Raw genomic sequence first — 27,047 nt, forward strand, 5'->3', positions numbered from 1 at the left:
ATCAAATCTTAACCACTTAACCACCAGCACTGGCCATTTGTCTTTTACTATGTACTTTACTCTTGTTTTTCATGCAGTGAGTCCTTGATGCTCTTACGGCTCTTACTTATCATTTTCAAAGGGGTCTGAGGAAACTCTATGAAATTGACTCTCAACTACTAAGTCTGTCAATGGTTTACTAGGGCCCGTAAAACTCCTGGCCAAGGAAGTGTACCTGGGAGGATGACAACACTGATTTAATGGCAATGTGCTTCACATACATAAAGAGAACTCTATGGAGCCCTGATAGGAATTTTGGGAAACAATATCAAGTTAGAAATGGTAAACATTCTGAAAATAAAGCAGCATTGTCTTAGAAATGCAGGAAGGCAGAGGCAAAATATATGGTTTGAATCATTAACAATACAATGAATGATCAGAAAACCCATATTTTAGGGTAAGAATATGTCTCCTTTATCATGGCTTTCAGTCATCTGAATTTTTATTTTCGTTAGTCTGGTTGTCTTTTCTACCAGCTCCAAGCATAGGATTGTGTACCAGTCTCATTGACATTGGATGGCAATTCTCTGGCACCCATTGTCTTCACTTTAAATAGAATAATTTAGGAATACTAATCCTAAACTTGTGCTCCCTGAAGGCAGGATAAAGATTTCATAGTGATTGATTTTAGAAGATACAAATGGTTTTGCTACAATATAAGTGTGTTACTACTTCTATCTTTACAGGGTTTCTAGCTTATTACTGTTTTAAAGATAAAGATTAATGGTATAACTCAGGAAGAACATTGAAAATTATTCTAGTACAATAAGAAACTGGACCACAACACGTCATAAGCCATTTTGGACATTTTTAAATCGTTCAAAAATTATTTTTCTAAGAAGAGAAAAAGATGTTTAAACCCTGAAGTTGGGAAAAAGAAATCCTAAGAGTATTTTTCCAAGATTTAGATTTTCTTTGAGCAGTTTCCTCCATCAACATATTTATAAAACCAAACTTTCCTTTTCTCTAAAAAAATGTAAGTAATGTGAAGAGGAGAAGCGGGGCAGTGACAGACAAACACAGTGTAAGAAATCTGATTTTCTAACACTCACGCTTAATAATCACCAAACAGTAACAAATTGCAGAGGTTAGTGATTGTTTTCTGTTACTATAAATGCTGGCTTTGACCCTCACTTGTTTAGGACAGAAGTCTTGATTATGTGATCTGGCAGAGCTCAAAAGAAATACATAAATAAAGAAATGCAAATGCTCTGTTAACTACCCTTTTTTTTTCCAGTAATGTCGGAGGAAATCTGAACATAAAGAGCAGTAGGGCGGACAACTGTTCTTCCTTCCTGTGATCTGATCTCATGATTGACCTTTCACCTTCTGTTCCTTTAGGTTAATTCTTCTGAAACATGGTTTTTGTAGGGGGGCAGACTTGGCAGTATCCTTTTCAAAATTAATGAGCTAGACTTCTTGAATATTAAAACCACCTGGAAAGCCCGTGCTGCTGGAATCATGGAGGAAATTTGCATCTGGTGCTTTGCCGAGTGGCTTACTTTCGATGTTAACATGCAACAATCATTCCAGCCGGGTTCTGGTAAAAGTCAGTACAGATATTAGACGTCAGTTCAATAACTCTTGACAAGACAGGTTTCTACAGAGAGAACCCTCCAGTACCCTTGGGTTTTGCTTAATTGTAAAGACTAACATCTTTACCCTTTTTAAGAGCTTGAAACGTAAAACAATTAAATAATGCACTTCAATCTTATTAGTAGAGAAAATAGTAGAGAAAATTAGTAGGAGAAAATGTATTGACTAACTCCAATGGCCTTTCATCCTGGACACCCAGAGCCACCCTGGAGAATCTTCACGGTAATTGAAATAAAAGCCTTAGCGGGCTCTCCCCCGTATTATAAATGTGTCTGCCAAGCAATATCCTCAGAAGCTTATTAATGGATAGCTGTTTAAGGTAACATGTTTTATAAATGTCATTGACCTACCTATTCCGTACTTGCAGTCTTTTTCTAAAAGTTATAATTTTCTCTTCTCGTGTTAAAACTATATGAATATAATTCATTTCTAGCAAAGTATCATCAAAGAATAATAAACAGAATGTTTTTCTTTTTAACTGTACATACGTGCTGATGTTATCTGCTACTTTGTAAATAAGAGGAAGTACTGAGAAAGAAATAGGTTTAAAAGTAATTTCATTTGGAGAGCTCACTAAATGTTTTCATGTGATTCAAATATAAAAATGATCACAAAACGAAAAAGTAAGAAAAACAGGCACGTTACTGGAAACATAATGAGTAGTATGCAAGTGTTTTTTACAAGCAAATATGGAGATCTTTAAAGTAACATTTAAAAAATTCATAACTAAAATCTATTATGCATAGTAAAACTTTTAATATTTTGTGACCCACACATTATTTATCTTATGTACAAAACTGATTTGAATAAATGTTTAATTTTTGACCATCTCTTAATCCCATTCTCTACATTCTCTGTCTATACACACACATTCTTTTTTTTGGTGAGAAAGATTAGACCTGAAATAACATCTGCCACCAATCTTCCTCTTTTTGCTGAAGAAGATGGGCCCTGAGCTAACATCTGGGTCCATCTTCCTCATTTTATATGTGGGCCGCCTACCACAGCATGGCTTGATAAGCAGTGCATAGGTCTGCACCTGGGTTCCAAACCTGCCAAACCTGGGCTGCCGAAGTGAAGGGTGGGAACTTAATTTAACCACTACACCACCAGGTCAGCCCCTACTCAAATCTTTTTTTGTTACCGTATGCAAACATGGAATATTTTGATGCAAATTGCAAAATTGAGGTCCATATAAAATTTCAGATAATGACAGCTAGAAGCACTAAATTTTATTTAAAACATGTAAAGAAAGTACTCCTAAGAAATGAAAAAATAATTGACTACTTTATACAGGCTAATTTTACATGATTGTAGAATACATGGATACAAATTATATATACTTTATTACTCATAAACTGTGATTTCAATGAAGAATTTCTTCAGTGAATAATTCGATTTAGAAATGAAGAGAAATTTGCTTTTGTGACAATAAGACATCTTCTTCCATTAGCGGCATCTCCATGAATAAAATCTTTCCAGATCCTCTGGCTTCCCTAACCACCAACAGAGACCTCACCATACATGTATGTTGGGCCTTGTCCAAGGAGGTTTATAACTCGAAGTGACGACACCGTAAGTTGGCGTCCTTTAGAAGACTGAGGAGTCACAAATACTAGGAACGGAGCTTCTCTAGGCCTGAGCCTAATGCTGTGTCCTCTGGTTGCAAACCACACCTTAATTTACTCTTGTTTACTTCCGACTAGACAGGATGTTTAGGAGATTCATGTAGAAGGAGCCCTGGCTCTAGGCCAAGTGGGAAGTTCATGATCTTAAGTTTTACTCTCTAGTTCCTTTTCCCACAACTCTTACGTGCTGCTCAGTAACTGACAACCACAAGTTTATATTTGTTTCTGTTTATTTGATTTTCTGAAAACTACCCCTCAAGTAAACTTGTTAAAAATTGGAACTGACTGTGGTTGTCGCTTTAAACGATACTACAGGATGGTTATTTGGTAAGATTTATTCTTTGCTAACGGACTTGCTTATTGTTGAACAGATGTGGCTTCTAAGCTGTTAACAATGACATATTTTCTTGCCCTGAGTCTTCTGGGTCCCGTATAGTTAGCCAAAAAACTGAGGTAGGCAAGGGTGTTTTGGCTCCAAGAGGGAGAATAGTCTTTCTTTCATGGAAACGCAAATTCTTTAGGAGGCTAGAGGGAAAAACCTAGACAGGGATAAGATTGTCCAGGAAGAGGGAAGAGAAGGAAAAGGGGAGAACGTAGAAGCATGAAAATGCAAAGTGTTAGCTGAGAAGGAAAAACTCAGAAGCTGAAAAAGTACAGCCAACAAAGTAAGAGGAAGTAGAAAGTCAGGAGGGAAAAAAGGGAGTTGTGAAGGATTGGAGCTGTAACAGGACAGAGGAACACTCAGGCAGGCTGGCCCGAGATTTCATGGTGGGCTTGGGGAGTGGCTTCAGAAGACTGCCTGGCTGAGGGCAATGGGAAGCGGAGCCAGTGAGCATCAACGACACTCACAGAAATATTTGATAAAGGGCAGGAAGGAGCAGTGTGACTAGTTTGAGCTGGAGAGAAGAGGGAAGGGAGAGACGCATTTGATTTTTTGGTTTTTGGAAATAAAACTTCATTTCTGATATAAATATGATGATATAAATGTAAAAAGTTCCTGTAGCATTTAGAAGGTTTCACGACTATAGCTTTAATATGACAAAATAGAAATAAAGGGCTAAAGTTAATTTAAATAGTCACTTAAAATAATTTACATCAAGCTTAAACACAAAATTCACTTATTTTTGAACTCTAATAAGGATAATTTAGTATACACTGACATATATGTCAGAAATATCAATTAAAATGACAACCTTCACATTTTCATTTCTGTGAATATATACTGTACTTTATATTCTGTACTCTATTGATGACACATGCCAAGTACAATGCTGTTAGTTTAACCTCAAGTTGCAATGCATTATATCTTCAGAATACGCTAGTATATTTCATAGAAATATAAGAACTATTTTCACTATAGTAGAGAGTTCTGAATGGAACTTTAAAAAATAGTAACATCGGGAAAAAACAAAAGGCAACTTCTGTAAAGTAAGATCAATAATAATTGTGTTAAATGCTATGGACTAATGAATAGGAACAAATATAAAAAGACACAGCACTTGTTAAGTTACAAACTATCTGAATGGATCTGTATGTTACTGGTTCAGCCTGTGGTGAGTTAAACGAGGACTAGATGCGTCAAACTTGACACTGGTTGGATTTAAGCAGCTTAAGCAAACTGAAGCGTTTGTCATGATCCTTTCATCCTAAACTTCTAAATGTTGGTGTTTCTTAAGGCAGTAGCCTAGGTCCCCTTCTTTTTTCTGGCTAATCTCTCCCCAGGTGATTTCACTAATTCCCAGGCTCTGAAGTACCATCTATGCACTGATGACCATCAAATGCTTGACTCTAGCAAACGCCGCTTCTCATGTGTCTACTTCCTTCTTTCCTTCTCCTCCTCGTCCTCCTATCTCTGCTCCTTTTTCTTCTAACAGCTTAACTGAGGAATAATTGACATACAATAAACCACATGTATTTAAAATGTACAATTTGGTAAGTTTTGACATATGTATTTGCCCATGAAACCATTACCACGAGCAAAATCGTGAACATAGTGATCACCCCAAGAGTTTCCTCATGCCTTTTCTAACTCCTCCCATTCCCCTCCACTAGTCTCCAGGCAACCAAAAGGCTGCTTTCTGGAGCCGACTCGGTGGTGTAGTGGTTAAGTTTGCACGCTCCACTTCGGTGGCCCGGGGTTCTCAGAGTTGGATCCCAGGCAGGGACCTAGTGCTGCTTGTCAAGCCTTGCTGTGTTGGCATCCCACATAAAATAGAGGAAGACTGGCACAGGTGTTAGCTTAGTGACAATATTCCTCAAGCAAAGAGAGAAGGACAAGCAACAGATGTCAGCTCAGGGCCAATCTTCCTCACACACACAGAAAAAAAAAATCTAGATACAAGTCCTCGAGCAGATATATGATTTGTAAATATTTTCTCCCAGTCTATGGCTTGTCTTTTCATTCTCTCATGTCTTTCAAAGAGCAGACGTCTTCAATTTGGATAAAGTACAATTGACCAATCTGTTTTCTATATCATGCTTTTGGCGTCATATCTAAAAAATATTTGCCTAAACCAGTCAAAACAATTTTCTCCTATATTTTCTTCAGAACTACTTTTTGAAAGGCTCTCCTTTCTCAATTGAGTTGTCTTTTCACCTTTGTCAAAAAACCAGTTGTCTATATATGTGTAGGTCCATTTCTGGACTACTCTGTTCCATTGATCTGTTTGTGTATTTTCGTGCCAATATCACATTGCTTTCGTTAATGTAGCTTATATCTATCTTGAAATCAGGCAGTGTTACTCTTTCAATTTTTTTTTTTAAAGCTGTTTTGGCTATTCTAGGTCTTTGCATTTCCATATGAATTTTAGAATGAGCTCAGTGAAACTATTTTTCAATTTTTTTTCAGTTTCATTTTGATAATTCCTGTTGACACATCTCTAAGTTCACTCTATCTTTTCTTCTGCAATGACTAATCTGCTGTTCATACAATGCAGTATATTGTCTACCTCACACATTGTAGTTTTCATCTCAGAAGTTTTATTTTGTCTTCTTTATATCTTCCATGTTTCTTTTTGAGTTTTTGAAATATGGAAAACAATTATATAGTAACTTCTAATATTCTTGACTGTTAATTCTAACATCTGTGTCATTTCTGGGGCAGTTTCAGTTGATTTTGATCCATTTTTTCCTTACAGTGGGTCATATTTTCCTGCTGCTTTGTATGTCTGCTAATTTTTTATTTGATGTCCTTGTCAATTTTACCTTGTTCATGCTGGATATTCTTTTATTCCTATAAATATTTTTGAGCTTTGCTCTGGGATGCAGTTAAATTACTTGGAAACAATTCAATCCGTTCAGGTCTTTCAGATTTATCAGATGGGATCAGAGCAGCGTTTAGTCTGTGGTAGTTCCCACTACTGCAGCAAGATCTTTCTGAGTGCATCCCTAATGCCCCATAAATCACGAGATTTTCCAGTCTGGCTGGTGGCAACAGGACTCTTCCTGGCCCACGTGAGCCCCAAGTTCTATTCCCTCTCATCCTCTCACATGGTTCATTCTCAGTCCTCAGGTAGTTTCCTCAAATGCATGTGACGATCAGTGCTCTACAGAATATTTGAGAAAGGCTCTCTGCCCATTTCCAGAGTTCTATCTCAATGAAGCCCTCTCCCTTCCAATTTTTCGCCCTGTGAACTCGAGCCTTCTTGATCTCCTTAGACTTTCACCTCCATCTTCTCAATTCGAGCGTCTACCAGCTTCTCCTTGCCTGTGTCATCTTATGGGGACTCTTAGGGATTTAAATGAGATCACCTTAAGTGTCACCTCATTTATTTTCCTGTATCTCAGGGATCTCTCTCCTTTGTTGCCTGATATTAAGCATCTTGAAAATAATTCTTTTATATATTTTGGTTGTTTTAGCTGTTCCAACTTTATTTTGCTTGGAGGTGAAAGTCTTCTCTAGCTAGTTTCTTGATCTCTCCACTTGGATGACTCACAGTTGTCCTAAATTTAACATCCAAAGCAGAACTCTCACTTCCCCTCTGAAAACTCTTCTTTTCCGTTTTTTTTTCTTTACCATCTCAATATATGGGATCACCAACCACACAGTTTGCTCAAATTTGAAGCCTGGAAATTGACCTTGATTTCTCCTTCTCCTTCATGAACAACACCCAATCCTTCAGCAAGTGATAGATTATACCTCCAAACTCTACCTTCGATCCATTTATTTCTCTCCAACTCTACTTCTGCCCTCCTAGCTGAGGGCACAGTCATCTTTCACTGAGATTATTGTAATAGTCTCCTAATCGAATTCTCTGTTTCTTCCTTTGCTTCCTCCTCTACCCTGCCATGGTCATTCATCACATAGTAGTGTTTATGAGTTTTTAAAACAGTAAACCAAGTCAAATTATGCTTCCTAAAATCCTTTAAAATGCTTCTCATTGAACAGAAAATAAAAATCCAATCTCCTTACGTCTTGCAAGATACAAAAGATTTGAACAACCTTATCTTGAACTATTCACATCCTCCTTTGCTATGCTCCAGTCACACTAGCATCTTTACTTTCTAGAAAACTTCAGACGCTTTCCTACTTTAGAGCCTTGCCACCACATGGAATGTTCTTACCCTAGTTTTGCGGTATGACTGATGCCCTCTCATCCTTCAAGTGTTGACCTAAGTAATACCTCCGCAGACAAGCTTTCACCTACTTTTCCACTTAAGTGCTCTGTGGTTTGCTGTCGTAGTACCCGCCTGTTATCTTCATGCAACTTGATTTTTTTTTCAATTATATTTTGTAATTATGTAGCTATTAACTTACATATTTTATGTCTGTCTCTCTCTACTAGATTGTAAATTTTGAAGGCCTGGAACCATTTCTTTTGCTCACTGCTATCTACCTAACACTTAACACTACCCGGCACCTAGCAGGTATTCAGTACTGCGTTGATTGAATGAAGGAAATGATTGAGTTGAAATCACATTTGGTGTGATCTCCTGATACTAGAAAAACTGTCATTGCTACTTTCTTATTTATTGCTAAAATTCCACAGTTGAAGAATAATCTCTTTGGTCTAAGAGCTATTACTTTGGAGAAAATTAAAATTTTTAGATTTTAATTTATGAGATCAGTTCCTGAGGAAAAAAAATCAGAAGATAGAGTGCATATGTGAATACTGGCCATATGAGAAGGATATTCAGGGGACAAAGAATGAGAGAGTGGAAGGAAGGGGCAAAAAGTGTTCCGGAACATACAATACAAACACTGCTTATGTCGTATTTACCTGTGCTGCTGAATCCTAATCTTTATATTAGTTCTGTTTTCATATTTGTATCTGCTATATGTTCCATTGGCTGTAGTTAAGATTTATGTAATGGCCACCAGATCTCCTTTAATTTTAATGACTCAATGAAGAAGTAATCTTTATTCTTCTCATTTTATAGATAGGGAAATGAAGTTCAAAAAGATTATATTATTCCCTCAAATTTACAAAACTAACACTTACCTTCATAGTGTGAGCTTTTAATTGCTCAGTCCTACTGCCAGACAACCTGGAGTTCATGAAGGTTTTTCCAAATATCCACAAGGAACCTTCGGAAAAGTACAGGGACTGTGAAGGACCGGAGACCCTTCTGAAGGATCAGATTGTACTCTGTGTGTTCAAAAGTAGTGTTCTCATTCTCCCAAGGGGCTCGCACAAGAAGAATACCGTCCTCGTACATAAAAATTGTCAAGATTCTGTGATTTGCTAAATCTTAAGTAGCTAGTATTAGCTATCTGATGACCTGTCTCACTTTCCTGTGATATTTAATATTGCTGAAAGCGCAGCTTTTAAACTAGCATCAGCCTTTTCCTTGATTTTTTGTTTGTTTACTCCTATCTTGTTCCTATCTGTTGGAATGTGGGTTCAGAGATTAGCCCTCTAAAACTATTGAAAAATGTGATACATATCTAATATCTGAAATTCTCTGTAGACATTGGTTCATCAAAGTTTATGATCTAAGTTCTTGGCCCTTTTCTTCTTTCAGTAGATGCCAGATTGCACTGACTAGATCAGAGGTAACTAGAGTTTAATCTTTATTCACACTGAGGTAACTTGTTGCCCAAGAGGGCTTTCAGCCATCTATCTTTGGGCACGCTGATCTTAATGCCAAGTTGAGGTTGGTATCTATGCAATATTAAGGGTGTGGTTTCCACTTTCTCTCTTCCCTTCCTTATCGTATTGTCCATATTGTCCATCAAGTTCTGGTTGCTGGGTGACCTACTTTAGTTTATTGCTTCCCCATTAAGTTTCATCCATCCATCAATATTTAGGAAGTGAATACCACATGCCGGGCACTAGTTTAGTGCTAGAAATATAGCAGTAAATGAAATGATGAAAATATGTGCTTGTGGATTCATATTCTAGCGGGGAGATAAATATATAGAATTATGTAGTACGTTAGACAGTGTTATGCACTATGGAGAAGAATACAGCAGGAAAGGAGAATTAGAGAGCCAGGAGTGATTTGGGGTGGGAAGGGCTATAATTGTAAATAGAGTGACCAGGGAAGGTCTTGATGATACGATGACATTAGCTAAGACATGAAAGAGGTAAGGGAGGATCCATGTGGTATCTGAGGCAAGAGTTTTCCAGTTAGAGGGAACAGCAAGTGCTCTGAGGCAGGATCATGCCAGCAAGGAAGTCAGAGAGGCTGGAGTGAAGTGAGCAAGGGGAAAGTACTGTAAAGTCAAATTCAAAATAAAAGTACAGACTAACAGATTGTGTAGGGTTTTATACAGCATTGTGGGTACTTTTGCTTTTAGTCTTTGAAATAAGAAGCCATTGGAAGGGTTTCACCAGAACAGTGATATGATCTGACAAATTTGAAAGGACCGTTTTGGGTTCTGTGTTGAAAAGAGACTATAGGGGCAAAGGTGGAAGTAGTGAGACCACTTACGAGGCTATTTGAGTAATCCTGACAGGATGACGGTGGCCGGACCCAGGGAAGTGACAGTGAGGGGAGTGAAAAGTAGTGAGTCTGGATATATTTTGAAGGTGGAGCTGACAGGATTTGCCCCGGATTGGATATGGGTATGAGAGAAAGAGAAAAGTCTATAATGACTCCCAGATTCTTTGTTCTGATCAACTAGATAGGTAGATTTGCTATTAACAGAGGTAGGAAGACAGAAGAGCAGCCTTTGGAGGGGAGGTTCAGGAGTCTGGACATGTTAAAGTGAAGATATCTTCACTTAGATGTTTACTAGGTATCAAGTAGACAGTTTTTTAATCTGAATTTGAGACCTAAAGAAGGAGTGTTGTCTGCCTCGATGGTATTGAGAACTGTGAGACTGAATGAGATCACTAAAATAAAAAAGAAGTATAGATAATGAAGAGAACACATCCAAATCTGAGCTTTGGAGTATCCCAGTAATAAGAGGACATAGAAACAGAGAGTTAGAAGAAAGTTAGTGTGGGCATGAAAGCCAAGTGAAGAAAAGAAGAGTTGATCACTTTTGTAAAATTCTGCTGATAGAATTAATGAGATGAAACTGAACCTTCACCAGTGCATATGGCCACGTGGAGTCTTAGTGGTCTTAGAAACAGCACTTTCAGTATACCAGTTTGGGCCAAAGCTTGAGTGGAGTCAGTTTAAGAGAAAATGGCAAGAATATGAATATGGACCTTTGCATTTTAAATGATGGTGTCATTTAGAAGGTTCTTATTTCAGACAATGAAGGATAAAACCCGTGCAGATAGCTCTTCTCTGGAGAATTTTGGTCCACCTATCACTTAAAAGCACACTTTGGGCTCTCTTTCTATCTGGTTATTGTGTGTGACCTCCAGTGCTGACTAGCAATTTTGTTCTTGGAGGAATTCCTACTTTCCCCAACCTGTGGAGATTACTTTCACTTTTCAGTAGCCGTCCTTCCTTGCTCAAACAGAAGAAATGCCCATTTATGCTATGTAGAAAAGTATATGCCAAATAAAAGATCTAGAATCTCTGTATATTTCTACATTAGTGTTGTTTGTCTGGCCTCCTTTTGTGAGTAGAATTCTCTTCAGAACTTGAATGTCCTTAGCAAATGATAAATTAATACCAAATATTTTCCACTAAAGAGAGAAAATTTGGTGCATGTATGTGTCCACAAGTTTATGTGTAAGAGAGAAAGACATCTTTCACATGTGAGTGAAAAAGAAAAGACAAAAAGAAAAAGACTGAAAGAGATTGTGAGAGAAAGAAAAAGACTGTTTGAAAATTGATTCTCAAATGTTTCTTTTGTGTGTGTGTCTGTGTTTATGTTTGTTTATTTTGAAGTAATATCAAGCTCACTGAAAAGGTGTAAGTCCAACACAAAGAACTTTTCTTTCCCGGGAGTAAGTTTACACCATGCTGACACATCACCCCCAAACACTTAAGTATGTGATCCCATGAACAAGGGCCTTCTCCTGCATTGCTACAATACCACTTTCAAAGTCAGGAAATTAACACGGATGCATTACTACCATTTAATCCACAGATCCTATTCATGTTTCACCAATTGTCTCGAAAAAGTCCTTTAAAACCAAAAGATACAATCTAGGACCATGTGTTGCATTTAGATGCCATGACTCTTGAAACTTTCCATCTGGAACAGTTCCTTAGCATTTTCTTGATTTTTGTGACCTAGACACTGGTCAGCTATTTTGTAGACTGTTCCTCGACTTGATTATGTTTGATGTTTAGTATCAGATTCAGATTATGCAATTTTGGCATGAATATCGCAGAAGGCATGCTAGGTTTTTTGTACCGTATTATAAGATAATGGATGGCCCACTCCTTCACTTTATCTCTTTACTGGTGATGTAACTTTGATCACGTGGTTAAAGTTCAGTTTGTCAGGTTCCTCCAGTGTAAAGTTACTTATTTTCTCTTCATAATTTAATCACTATTTGTGTGGTGATAATTTGAAACTATGCAAATATCTCATTCCTTATCAAACTTTCTCTCTCCCTAGTTTTAGCGAGTTTCTTAACCAAATTATTACAATGATGGTTGACAAATGGTGATTTTCTAATTCTTTCATTCATTCTGTGTTTATTAGTTGCAGACTACTGTAAAAAAACCAAACAAACAACTTCTCCCCATTTATTTATTCATTTTTATCAGTATAGATTCTGATTGTATTCAATGAGTTATAATTTGCTAATATTATTGCTTATTTTCATGCTCATTTTATCCCAGATTTGTCCAGTGGGAGCCCATTCATGCGACTTTGTTTTTTTGGCATGTCTCTTTCATTTATTGAGCATTTTCTTACTTTCCGGCACAAGAAGGCTCATCTTGCACTTTCCTGCCCTCACCTTGGAATTAGCTGTTTTTCCAAGCATCCTTGCTTCCTTTTATGAAGGATGGTATTCAGAAACCAAGATCTGGGTGTTAGATGTGTTTATTGCTACTGGAGCATCCACGCTCTTAGGTTCTCCCAGTGGACAGTGCTAGGGAATATATGCCTAGATAGTCTATACCTATTTGTATTTTTATATCTATCAATGAATATTGAACACCATGAGTTTACACTGATACTCCAATTCTAATCTAACATCATGTAGTTCATTTTAGTATTCTCCCTTTCCATATGGAAATCCTCTGGATAGTCAGAAACCTGCCTTTCTTTATCTTAGGTATATATGCTAATCTGATCTCCCTTCTGCGTGAAAATTCCCAATTCCAGGCCTAAGCTCCTGCTGGTCCCTAAGCAGATACCTTCCTAACCTTGCTCAGGTTTCAGCTATGCTCCAAGCTGGCCATCACCACCTCTCCCTCCACATGTTCAACCTCCTAACCCTATTTGGGCTCTAACACCACAATACCATGCATCACGCTGAGTCAATATGGTCCTATCATCTCCTTATTGACCCCTGCCTCCCTAGAAAGGAAGGAGGGAGGCAAGGAGAGAAAGACAATTTTCTTTATATGTAGAATATATTTCATAAGTTTTTAATAAACTGTTAATATCAATAACTCTCAGTGTTCTCCTTTAATCTATGAGGATGGCAAATTTAGGAAGCATATGCAATCTTGTCAAATTGTATGATTACATTTACTGAATTTACTATGAAAAAGGTAATCTAATACAGATACATTTATTCATTCCCAGCTTTAAAGTCTTTTTTCAACTAACTTCATGAAATACTTGTGTTTTCATCTTTATGAGAGAATAAACACTTTGTTTTTTACTCTATCTCATCAGTCTAGGGTTTCATTCATTTTTCTGATACTTTTGCATAGTTGGGCTGTTGGAAAGCCATAGAAGTTTTTATATAAAGAGTATTATCTGAGGTGATGGTAACACTTCCCTCAATTTCAATAATTGTGGAAAAAGTGCCACTGCTCCCCCCCATTCAGTCAAAGAAGATTAATATCTTTGTCCCTTGATAAGTCAAAAGGAAGACCTGGGGATCAGTGGTATTTTGAGTATGAACAATTATTCTTTATAATCCCCTCTTTCTTGGCTTCCCACACATAGGTAATCTATTTGGCTTTTTTAATTCTAGCGTATGTTAATTCCACATATAATACAAAAATGAGCCATTTAACTTACCAGATAATTTCTTTAAGATGGGATATAATTTTAAACATTTTTAACTGAATTTATAATTTTGTTTTATTTATGCTGTTATATAAAGTATAAATATAATATACATTATATGTTTTATATGAAAATATATATGAATATGCTGCTTGATGAAAACAAACATGAAAAATATGTGAAGAAATATTTTAAGTTATGATTTTAAAAGAGTGAGAGAGTTTGGGAGAAACTAGAAGAAGCCGGAGAAGGGTGGAGGTGAGGACAGTGCTGGGTAAGTGTACAGAGGAGGAGCAGTACAAGGAGAAAGAGAAGTGGATGCAAGTGGTCAGGGCTGGAGGGAGAAAGCCAGATTAGGGCAGAAACAGGGCTCTCGGGGAAGAGAGACTCTTAAGAAGCTGCAGTTAGTGAACAGTGTAGACTGCCATATGGTGACTTGTTGCTTTGGAAATTAGGTGATGGTTGGAGGCCAATGAGAATGCAAATTCAGTTGAATAGTATGGAGAAAAGCCCAATTCTAGGCGATGAGGTCAAAGTGGGAAAAATAAAGATTAAAGCTGGTCCAGGTACTCTACAAGTTTCAGGTGACAGTTCAAACGCCACTTCCTACAGGCAGCCTCACGTGAGCGCGCTGCCGGCAGCTGCTTCCTTAGCACCTTGCACTCTTCCTACACTCTCACCTACTAGACCTTTATTATATTTATTATTTGATTCTGATTTCCCTGTAAGTTTAGAGCAAGGACCACATCTTTACTCATCAAGCACCTGGCACAGTTCTTGGCATACAGCAGGTGCTCAGTAAATGAATTTTAGCATGAAAGCAATAGGTGATGAGAGAGCACCATTCAACTACAATGGAATGACCCAGAAAAAGACTTGGTTCACTTTCTCTGCTAAGATCCTCAAAATAAGCTAAAAAGGGAATGAACTGAAAAAAATTTCCAAATCAAGCAATAAAATTAAACACATAAAAACTGAGACACTAATGCCCAACTGTTCAGGTTATAGTAAATGTTAAAATAGAGTAGTATAGAGAAATGACCAATACTGAGCACTGAGAAATAAGATACCATTGGTTTAAATTCAATCTGCACTTACTAGGCCTCTGATCTCGTGGTGTAATTTCTGTAAACCCCAGTTTCCTCATCTTGAAAATGAAGATTATAACAATCCAATGACAAGGTTCTCATTAGGTTTAGGCATATGCAAAACTTTCAGACATAGGAAAAGCTCAGCAAGCACTAAATATTATCCCTGCCTCAATTTTCGATTCTCTGTTTTTGATTTGGTTTAAAATGATTGAATTCAATAAAATTTTTTAAAAACCTTCCAAATGATACTGATAGCTAGTACACAAAAGTTTTCATGTTTTGGCCGTCTTAGTAAGAGTTGTGAGCTTCTAGAGGAAAAGAACACTGTCTTGTCCTCCAGCTTATCTCCTGTGTCTGGGACACAACTATGCACTATATCTGGAATTTTGTCACTAAATAGACAATAAATTTATGAAAATATTCATCTTTTCTTTACTTCTTGTCTCTCTTTTGTAAGTGTACTTTCACATGTAGAAAAATTAAACCAGAATGCGAAAGAGTGTAGTGCCTGGTGAAAAACTGAGGTAAGTGGGAAATTACAAGTTTGAAGGACTTGAAAGCAAAGCGCTGAAATAAGCCAGTTATGAGGCGATTGGTAAATCTGCACTCTTGACATTGCTTGCCAACTCCAGATATGATCTGCTAGATAATCATAGTACAATTACCCTATCTACCATCTAACCCTCACAGTCTCTGGTAATTATTGTAGACGGCTCAGGTGTCATTTTTAAAAATTGAAAAACAAATTGATTTTATTTTTCTGCACTGCCACCACCAAAAACCAGTCTGCCCGCCTTTCATTAGTAAGAACTGTGTATATAATTTACACATAAAGCTATCATAGACTTATCATTCTAGACAGTATGCCTGAGGATAATGTGGAAATTATGCTCTTTTGTGTAACTGGGAAGGTCTCCAAGATGAGTGCTATTTCTTGGAACAGCAGAATTCTTTTCTCACATGAGCCACATGACAGAGGAGTGTTACACAGCTCACCCATGGATGCTGGCAGCCAAGTGACACTCACACAGAGTATCGATTCTGTATTATGTAATTGGAAATCCCTGCAGTGTGATAACTTTTCAACGTGCACAACGATCTAAATTAGTGTCTCACTTCGACTCAGGGAGAACTGGAATGCCAATGATTTCATTTTTTTTTTTTTCTTTTAGAGGAGAGAGACAATTTGTCTTAGAGAATATTGTCATGGATGTTTCTGTGTGTCTGTTTTGTGAAATGAAGATATGTTTCGTGCTGTCCTTTGTGTTTTTCTGAGTAATCTTTCGAGATGTGTGAGTTTATACATTTCAGTGCTATTTGTGTGCGTGCATGTGTGTGTTTCTGCATTCATTCAGTTGCTATGAGGTACTAGTGCGCTGGCTGTTGTATACATCGCTTTTACACATAAAGCATGTTTACTTAGTGGCCAAAATATGGGAGATACTCTGCTTCTGGTAGCAGCTAGTCTTCCGGCAGATTCCAAAGATAATGGAATCTGTTCTTTTAGATTATGGTTACTGGATCTGTTGCCTCTGAGCCTCTTCGTTTCCTGGCTGTGTTTGGCTTACTTTCTGCTTGTATTCAAAGGTAGTACTGCTCTTTGATCTAATTTCTCCTAAATGATTCCTCACCTATGGCATCTTCATAATAAAAATGTGTTTAAATGGAAATTGTTTCCTTTGGTTCATTTTCAGTCTTGTGTGTTTTGTAGTAATGGTAGACAGGAGCTGTCACCTGGAGGGAGATGATGCTGATCATTTAGAAATTGGTATTTGGTTGTTCCCTCCTTGAATTCAAATGTGTATAGAAACTCTTTACCCAGCATTAAGCTTTACTTGGATTCTCTAGAACATTTCAAAAGGAAAATGTCTTTACAAGAAAAATGTGCCTGGCCAATGTAAGAAGAAAATGAATGTTTTATGGAAAACCAAGCTCTTCCTCTATTACTCGCAAATATCTGTAGCTCAACTGCCCTAATCAAGTTTCCACATTCTCTTTCTTGAACTCCAGCAAGAGCTTCCTAACTGGTTTCTTCACAACTACTCTGACCCCATCTAAACTGTTCTTCACACGCAGAATTCATATCGGATCATATCAACCTCTTCCTCTCCTCAAAACCAACCACATACCCAGGTTTAAAATTCTTCAATGGTTTCCCTTCGTTCTTAGAATAAGAAAACAAACTCTTATCATGGCTTGCAGGGCTCAGCTCACCCTCCAGCCTCATCTCATTCGCTGCAGGCTTCTGAGCTCTGAGCTCCAACCTTGCTTGCCTTCCTTCAAGCTCTTAAAGGGGCCAAGTTCCCCCACCCACACATGGATCCTTGCGCTCGGACACGGTGGCTCACACTTTTTATCCTGTCAACTCCACTCTTTCTTCTGATAGCAACCCAGTTACCACTATCTCAGGGAAGATTTCCCTCACCAACATAATTTGTTCATTTTTCTTTTAATATTATACTTCCATAGCACTGGGTCTTCTTTATAGCAGTTTTTACAGTTCCAATTTTTCATTCATTTTGTATAATGATTTTGATTAATATTTATCTTCCTTACAACATGAAGGCAGAGATTGTATTTATTTTTTGCTCAACTATGTATCCCACAACAAAATACAGTGTCTGGGATGTGATAGGGGTTCCAGGAATATATTTTTTTTAAAGATTTTATTTTTCCTTTTTCTCCCCAAAGCCCCTCAGTACATAGTTGTCTATTTTTCAGTTGTGGGTCCTTCTAGTTGTGCTATGTGGGATGTCGCCTCAGCATGGCTTGATGAGCTGTGTCATGTCCACATCCAGGATCCGAACCAGTGAAAACCTGGGCCACTGCACTGGAGCACATGAACTTAATCACTCGGCCATGGGCTGGCCCCCCCCTTTTTTTTTAATGAAGAAAGGGAACCACATGGCAAGAATTTGGAATAAATCTTTACTAAGTCTCTTGTGATTGTGTAAATCTAGAAGATACCGCCATTAAGCTATTAAAATAATTTAGAGCTTTTGTGGTGAGATGATTTTGGTTATCAAGTGCACCAGCTGCATTTGAAAGCAAGGATTGCTCAGATTTCATCTGAATAGACTCTACAGGGCAAGTGAAAGAAGATGAATATGGGTTGGATTCTAATCTCCTTGGTATTTATGAACAGCGTTTGAGAAGTGGTCAGCATGTCTGAAATGCCCATGTGATGAAATATATAATCGTATTGTAACAGCAAATACTGAGTTCTTACTATGTGCCAGACAGTGTGCTAATCTCTGAACTTGTAGCTCATTTATATTCACGAGTCTTTTGAGGCGTTGGTGCCTCCATTGTCTGCTTTTCGTAAGTGAAGAAACTGAAACATGTTAATTAATCGATCCGAGGTCACAGTTAGTAGGTGAATCTGAGAGGTTTGTTGGATTCTAGAACCCAGCTCCTATATTGCCTTATTAAAAATAGCATTATTCATACTTTTGTGTTTTGTCTAGCAAGTAGGAGATGAACATTTCACGTTTTGCCTAAGTAGGAGTAGGAGATGAACGCTTTAAGAATAAGTGAAGAGTTTTTGCTCTCCCTAAATATAAATATCATCTGTATTATATTTTAAAAACATGATGAAATAAAATTAAAATGATAACCTATCTTATTCTTTCTACTGACTTTTAAAATTTTTTGGATTATTCGAATCTGTAGGCTAGAATCTTAATACTGTTCTTGGCATTAAAGTTCAGATATTATTAATAACATGATACCTTACGTTTGTATATCATTTTACAGTGTATTAGGTACTTTTTTAATGTGTCCAATTTAATACTTCCAATACCCCGTAAGATAGGAATTACGATCTACCTTTTACAGATAGGAAGCAAGGATTAGAGCAGTCCAGCATGCAGTCGATGGCTAGGTCGGGGCAGACCCCAGATCTTCTGACCCTGAAACCAGCACATGGACTTTGCTGTGACAGTGCCTCCCAATTACCCCAAAATTGCAGGGCAATTAGCTTCTGGGGTACATATCTCCACAGACAGGATCTGAGTGCTATCCAATGAATGTCGAAATATTTTGTTGCATTGTGCTCTGTTTTGTTTGATCTCTACCGTGAAATTTAAGTAAAATTCATTAAACACGGTTTGTTGTATGGAAAAGAAAAAAGCTAAAGTTTTTTTTGGGGGGGGGGGTTAAAGAAGTTCCCCTGTCAAGCTATACACACGCGTATATGTTTACTTAATATATACTTTTTACATAAGCGTTAGTAATTATTTTATAAGACTGCAAAAGAAGTGTGATTAGCAACATTTTCTTCACAGCTCATTAGTATCATAATTTCTAGTAAAAAATGGTCTCAGACTGAGCTTAAGGCTGATATTTTCTTATTAGCTGCTGCGAATAACAATAAATGTGAAACACTTAAATAGATAGTAAAACAATTAAAATGGCATTTTTATGATAGGTCATATTATTAAGGCACAAATGATGGCATTTTTAATGTAGTAATTATTGTCTTTAATTTTTTGAGAGTCTATTTTCTACAAGCTTTCTTTTTAATCTTGCTCTGTTTACTCCAAACCATTAAAACTTTCTTCAGTGTAGCGTTAGCACAAGAAAGGAATGAGAACAGGGTGGGCCGCCGGGCCTCAGGACCTCCACGGTTTTACGTTGCAGACCTCAGAGCCAGTGTGCTTTCACGTTCGACAGCGTTTATCAAACTGCAGTGGAAACAAAATCAGAAAAGACTTCTACAAGGTTGCAGTTTCTTTTCTTATTCGAATATCCCAAAGTATAGTATGATTTAGGTTTCCCATCAAGTTTTGACTCTTTTCCGTAGTATGTTATGTTGCTACGCTGCCACATTGCCTCTGATCGTAGCTAGGAAGATGGGAATTTTATGGGCAGGTAGAAGTAGGATAAAGAAACAATTCAATATTTTTTCACTTGACCATCCTTAGATATAAACTGATAGTCAGCCAGGAGTTGTAGCCGTAGTTACAGTTGGTTATCTAAAATCAAAATTACAGAACACAGTGTTCTTAGGTTCTGAGCTGAAAGCTCAAATGTTATAATCAATGTTTGCTTCATTTTGCAAAATACAGTGGTTCTGTTTTTTTTTTTTTTAACAGTTTTGACCTTTATAAGGAAATCTCAGTAGAGCCCCAGATGACAGCATGTTGTTGGACTCCTCCCTCAGTGTAGCAGTGAACTTCAAGTATTATAGGTCTCACTTCTCAAAAATGTGGAAAGCCCTTTGCCATTTGGAGGAGAAAACCCAGACACTGAGAAGACACTTGACATGTAATAGCAGTGAGCATGAGCTTAGAAGACTTGGGATAGAGTCCTAGTCCTGCCACCTACTAGCCTTGAAACAAGTTCTCTACTCTGTAAAGTGACAGGAAGATATGGCTAATGATCTCTGCCTTACCTGAGTCCCAGAGTTATGATGTAGCCACAGGGTTATGTGAGTGATAGTTCTAACTTTGGTGCCTTTTTGCTCTTAAAGCTCACTCAGCATCATTGCTAAGAATATACTTGGTCCAGCTCACACGCCCTACCAACTCCACAGAGGGATCAAGACTCTTTTCTTTCCTTTTTTAAGATTGACATAATTTTTGAGTGGATAATACATTCAAATATCAGAAACTATACAAATACATGTGAATAGTCTTCCTTGCTTCTCTGCTCACATGCTTAACTTACACATGTCCTTTCCCATCGGGGCCACAAACAAGGTAACCCTGTTATGGGTTTCTTGTGTATATTAACAGAGATACTTTTAAATAGCTGTAACCCAATTTAAATATATATTATTTACCTTTCTTAAAAAAACACACAAGTGTCTTTAACATACATAATATGGCACCTTGATCATTTTTACTTAATAACTTAAGCTTTGTTTTCAGACAATACTTGCCCATGTGATTGTGTGTATGAGATTATCCCTTTGAAAGACTGGTTCTCAGGATATATTTCTGTAACTTTCTATATTTTCCTCAGTGTGCTGGGGAAAGCAAAGTAACTGGTTCTTCCAGAAGTTGAGCAAAAAAAGTCAAAAAAGATAGATTGTTGTTATATTTATGTTGTAAGGGTGGGTCCTCCCAGTACATGCTGTAAAAAACTCTTGGGCATCCTGTTAAATGTCCTTCCTGTTTTCTAAAGAAAATGATGTGCGTGACTACTTTTATCTGTTTCGACTCATCACAATTTTGGTGTGGTGATCTGACATTTAAAGAAAATCACAAAGATCTAATCTAATTTGCCTTTAAGATATATATAAGAAAAGTCCTGGGCAAAACTGGTGTTCATCAAAAAACTTAAATACCTAGGCATTGCCTGCCTTTCTCTGTTCTCTTTAAGTATGTGTTTTTTTGGGAAGAAATCATCAGGTTTTTTTCTGGGTTGGTCCTAATGTATCCAACACATTAGCACATGTTTTCAGCAAAGTTTAGCATAGTTTCCTGGGTTTTGGGGGGCTTTTCCGTGGGGTTTTTTGTGAGGAAGATTGGCCCTGAGCTAACATCTGTGCCAGTCTTCCTCTATTTTATGTGGGGTGCTGCCACAGCATGGCTGATGAACAGTGCTAAGTCAGCACCTGGGATTCAAACCTGCAAACCTGTGCCACTGAAGCTGGGTTCCAGAACTTTACCACTACCCCATTGGGCCAGCATAGTCTCCTTTCACTAAGAACAGATAACGAAAGTTAAAACACAATTTATAAAATTCAGAATTTATAATCCTAAGATTAAGAGTATATTATATATAGAATCATTTAATATTTCTTAAATATTTATCCATTAAAAAAACACATAGTGGTCATGAATAGTGTTTCAGATGGTTTTTAGTTATGTAAATTATTTCTCTCCTGACTGTGTAATTACATGATGGACAGGTTTCCAGAGTATCATATACTTAATGTGAGTTTCCAAAAATGCTTTAATCATATAATTGCTAGTTTATCAAGTAGAAAATATAGGTCTGAGAACACTATCATTATGTCATTATTTTCCACAAAAGACTGCAAAGCACACTAAGGAGGCCATTATGAAGCAAATAACAGTTTTCTACGGTGTCTAAATTTGCAAGGATTAAAAAAAAAAGCATAGCAAAGAAAATGCCTAAAAGTAAAGAGTTTAAATTCTAGGCAGGCAATTTATCTTGTCTCTGTGAAAAATCAGTCCACACAAAGGAAATGCACAGATAAGACTATAACAGTGAACTAGAGTATTATCTAACTCAATGAGTGACACTAATATTTCATAGTTGATTCACGAAATTCCATGTAGAACGCCTAAAAGGAGATGAAATAAACCTGAGACTTACCATTTACGTTAGAATCTAGTTGCACTGTTCTTGTGTGTGTTATTATTGAGTGTCCCATGTCCAAGTGTGGTTACAATAGATAAAGATTTATAGTCACTTGGTCTACAGCCAGTGGGAACCCGGACATGTAATCTTGAATGGCTGCGTGGTTAAATTCAAATCTAGTATTACAGAACTCAAAAACTAAAAAAAATTTTTTTGACTCAGCGGGTATCCTGGGTCAGAAAATCTATTTGTTTTCCACAAAGTCTAATAAAGTCTGAGGTAAAACTGCTCCATCTGTGGGTCTAGTGTGAGAAGACAAGACTCCTAAGTCTCTTTCGGTCAAGATGTTTGTCACACACATACACACAATATATGTATACATATACAGACATATATACTTTTCCCTACTCCCCCATTTAAAGCGGTTACAGCTACAGTTCTGAGCAGGAGGAGGAAAGCCAAAGTCAGAAGTTAGATTTATAGATAGATGGGAAGGGTTGAGGTATTTCTATGCTATGGCCTCAAGTTTAGATAATTATTAATTCTGTTACTGCTTATTCTGCTATTGAATCTACTTCATGATCAACATATCCAAATGGTTTTTATTTTCATGCAATAAAAGTATTTTTTCGCCCGTAAAGTAGTGATTTAAGAAAAAAAATTAGGTTGTTAAATCACCATTGAATTTTGCTGTTTAATCTTTTGATTTCCCTTCTCTTGTTAAAAAGAAATGAAAACAAATATTCTAAGAAAAAGATGTTTGAAAGATTTTAGTTTGCTGAAATGATTGAAAATTGATTCATTTCTGATTATTCAGGTCTCTCAAGAAAACCTGAGACTTGATGGAGGTCTGCTGGTTGGTACGCTGGGAGGAGTATAGAGCAGTGCTTAAGAGTCTGGGTTAATGGGTCAGAACCCGTGGGTTTGAATCCTGGCTCTGCCACTTACCTCTCTGTGACTTTGACCAACTTATGTAGCCTCTCTGTACTTCAATTTCCCCACTTGTAAGATGGAGATGGTAACATTAAGTACCTCACTGAAGATAAAAGGCAATTATGCATGCAAAGTGCTTAGAACTCAGGAGGGCATGTGGTCCACACTCATTAAATGTTAGTTCTTGGTTTACTTCCCAATAATCCTGTCTGTTCTCTGAGTCTGTGGCTCTCTCTTCTTCCTCCTCTTCCTTCTTCACAAGTTTATGATTGCTTCTTGCATCAAAATAGTTGATACTTAAAATATAACTAGACTTTGTTTAAAATTTGTCTCTGCCACTTAATAGCTGGGCGATCTTGATAAAGTTCCTTAATTCCTGAGCCTAATTTTTCTTATCTGTAAGAAACTGTTTTCTTGTGAGAATCAAGTGACATGTTAAATGTGAAAATACTTTAAAATCTGAAAATTATTGGAGCATATAGCTTGAAATGTGAACTATACAAAGGGAAAGATCATGTCCTTGTTTATTCCTTTCTTTGAGCAGAGTTTTCCCATTTGAATAGATCTTTATTTTGGAAACCTGGAGAGCACAGAAAAGAAGAAAAGCTTCATATTTCTTTCACTCAAAGATAAATATTATTAACATTTTGATGTAATTATATTTATTTTCCATGTATTTTATTATGTTATTCAAGTTATGCTGTAGAAACGTAATTTGGTATTGATCACGTCTTAACTTAATTTTTGCGTATTGCTGGCATACTAACATTAAAATATAATTAAGCCATTATTCTTTAAGTCACTATTGTCAATCTCTCTTTCATTATATATTATATACACATGCATTATAGGTACAATGCAGTTTTTTCCTGCTTGACGTGTGTTTTGTGTGTCTTGCAGCGTGTAATATATGCAAAGCCTTTATTTTGCACTTTTAGATGGTGAAGAGTTTCACTCTAGATGCTAAAAACTATCATAAGAACAGCCATCTTTAGCTTTACTTCTGTCACCCAATCAGGTACCTTTTACTCAGTTGCATTATAAATAATTAAAATGTTCTGCCTTCAGGTATATTTGTCCTTGTGCCTTAATTGTAGCAAAATTGGAGGGAAAAATAGTTATGAAAATTTGAGGTTGAGGGAGGGAAGCTGACAAAACTCTCAGCTTTGAGAATGCCGAAATCTGAAACCCGCATGAGCAAACATAACGTGAAACCAATAGTCAATGAAGCTAATTTGTAGATTGATATTGATTTTGAATCGGTAGATGATCAAAATGGGTATAAATACACATACATTGAAATAATTTTAAGTTAGTTCAATCATAGTTCATTACAGCATTTAGGGTTATTTAAGGGAAATTTTTTTTAAACGTAAATTGTGTAATTTTTGCCAACCACTTCACTCCATTACTAATTAACCATATAACACTATATGAGAACTTAGATTTATCAGACGTCATTTATGTTTTCAATATCCATATTGAAGAACCACAAAGGATAAATGTATGGACTGGTAAAATTAAATAGAAGAGTCTAAGAAAATAATTTTTTTCACTGATCATAAAGGATTATAAGCTATCCTACAGCCAAAAAAAAACCTAAGTAATTGGATAAAGCAAGTGTGAATCTTGTTAATAATGAACAATAGTTTGCATTATGAACAAACCAATATAGAGAGAGCCCTAAATGAGATGAGATAAACATCTTTTAAGATTCTGCAACTTTCTCATTACCCATTTCAATGGCAGTCTTAAAATATTCTCTCACTCTCTCCCCCCTCACATCTCTGGCATGCTAGCGCAAAAAGCCTGTACATATGTTGGAGAAGACATTTTGTCGGTGGTTGGGAACTGGTTTTACAAAAGAAAGGAATGACTACAGAGAAACAGTTATTTTACCTCATAGATAAAGCTCCACCACTAGCGTCCCTTGTGGATTAGCGATGGTGATGAAAATTGCTTTGTTTTTTTTTTTTTAATTTTTTCCTTTTTCTCCCCAAAGCCCCCCGGTACATAGTTGTGTATTCTTCGTTGTGGGTTCTTTTAGTTGTGGCATGTGGGACGCTGCCTCAGCGTGGTCTGATGAGCAGTGCCATGTCCGCGCCCAGGATCTGAACCAACGAAACACTGGGCCGCCTGCAGCGGAGCGCGCGAACTTAACCACTCGGCCACGGAGCCAGCCCCATGCTTTGTTGACTCTTTTAGTTAGTATAAGAGTAAAGAAGGCGGAGTGAAATATGCAAATTTATATATGAAGCAGCCTTTTCTGGCCAGTGAAATCTCAGAGAGAAGAAGCTGCAGGCTCTGAGAGTGAGCAGAGAATGGCCAGCAAGTTTGATATAAACAAGGGTAAGGCAGTCTTTATGGAAAATAATCAGAACTCTATTACAGAACTAATGGACATCTTGTAGGCGACCTTTTTTTTGGTCAATGTCAGCCCAACATTCATTCATGACCAAGTAAGATATCATGGAAATTATTAGAAAAGCTCTTTGAAACCAACCAAAGTATCATTATAAAGTTATTTTGAAAATGGAGTTTTGAAACCTATATTGTTAGCTATTGTTTTGGATGCTCCCTTACCAAGAAAGCCATTAAATTGCTGAGAATGAGGGGTCATCCACAGCTCCAACCAAGCAGGAAGCTCAAATCCACATAAAGATGTTAACAAAAGTTTGGAGCTGAGGTGGTCCAAATTGAAATTATAAATACATTGCTGAAATGTTTAGATAAATTTAAAATGATAGAGATTCTAGTTATACTCTTTAAGGACTCTGGGACAACAAAACCTTTCTGTACAATGGATATAGGCGCTGTATTAGAGTTTGAACACGTTACGTAAACTAAGTTAGATGCTCCATTTTTTGTAAAATGAAAAAATGATAGTGCCTATCCCATAGGGTGAAGATTTACTAAAACAATATATGTAAAGCTGCAGTTAGTGGCTTGTATTTAACACAGTGCTTAGCACATAGTAAGCACTTTATAGAATTGTAGCGGCCATTGTTATTATTACATTCTTCTATGTAATGTAGCCCTGTGCGCTTGTCTGAGACAGGTGCCTGAGCTAATAGGCTACACGACTGGTTTAATAAACCATTTCTTAGGTACAATCGTGTATGAATCAGGGTAGGTTAACTGCCGTAATGAATTATTCTCAAATCTCAGTGGCTTAATACAGCAAAGGTTTGTTGCTCAAGTTACAGCCCAACGTGGACTGGCAGGGTCTGAATGGGGGCAGGAGCTCTATTTCGTGTAGTTCTTTCAGGACGTGATTCCTTTTGTCTAGTGGCTCCACCGTGCCCGAGGGCTTTGGAGTCCTCTCCTGGATCCTTGGCATTGAATCAGCTGATGAAGAGAGAAAAATGGGAGGTTTTCTGGGCCAGCCCTAGAGGCTCTGTATATTACTTCTGCCCACAGTTCATCGTCCAAAATACGTGATGTGCTCTGGAGGCTGCATTGGAGGCTGGGAAGTGTAGTCTAGCTGCGGCCCCAGAGGCAAAGGAAACGTCTGCCACAGACCTCTTCCTGAGCTTTTATCTGCATGTCAACCAGGAAAGAAAGTGGAAATAAATTCCTGCACCATGCTCAGAATATGAAGAAAAGGGTTAATAGACTAAATTGGGACATCATTATTTCTAATCACTAATCCTTGCTATCAATAATCACAACAGTTAACGAACTTCTCAATTTACAAAATGCAGTCATAGCCCTTAGATAGGTGGTGGGCATAGTGACAAGAGCCTGGTCTTCGAGATGAGGCAGGCTTGGATCGAACTTGTGGCTTCCACCTTACTACCTGTGTCAGCTGAGGCTGGTTAGTTACCTCTCTGCCTTCATTTTCCATCTGAAAAGTGAAATAAAGAATCATTTCCTTGAGAATTATCAAGATTAAATGAATTATAATAGGCAAGCATCTAGCTTAGTAGCTGCTCCAGCTCCTCTTTTTTTTAAAATAATGATTCTCATTCTACTGGCGTATTTGACACTTTTGAG

At 37.2% G+C, this 27,047-nt stretch overlaps 2 long non-coding RNA genes across 19 annotated transcripts in view; one reads left to right on the forward strand and one right to left on the reverse strand.

Annotated features, from left to right (window-relative positions):
• The window catches only part of LOC106826603 (uncharacterized), a 278,032-nt gene that overhangs the window by 3,561 nt on the left and 247,424 nt on the right, over positions 1-27,047 (forward strand). The gene's annotated exons all lie outside the window — the stretch shown is intronic.
• Positions 1-27,047, reverse strand: part of LOC139045131 (uncharacterized) — a 62,455-nt gene continuing 35,408 nt past the window's right edge. Inside the window, exon 3 of one of the 2 annotated variants that reach the window (XR_011502901.1) lies at positions 1-19,528. This is a non-coding gene — a long non-coding RNA (uncharacterized lncRNA). Of the gene's footprint in view, positions 26,592-27,047 lie in introns of both variants that reach the window. The other variant, XR_011502900.1, reaches the window with a different exon arrangement.

The sequence above is a fragment of the Equus asinus genome, chromosome 4 (genome assembly GCF_041296235.1).
Source record: "Equus asinus isolate D_3611 breed Donkey chromosome 4, EquAss-T2T_v2, whole genome shotgun sequence".
NCBI classification, from domain to species: Eukaryota; Metazoa; Chordata; class Mammalia; order Perissodactyla; family Equidae; genus Equus; species Equus asinus.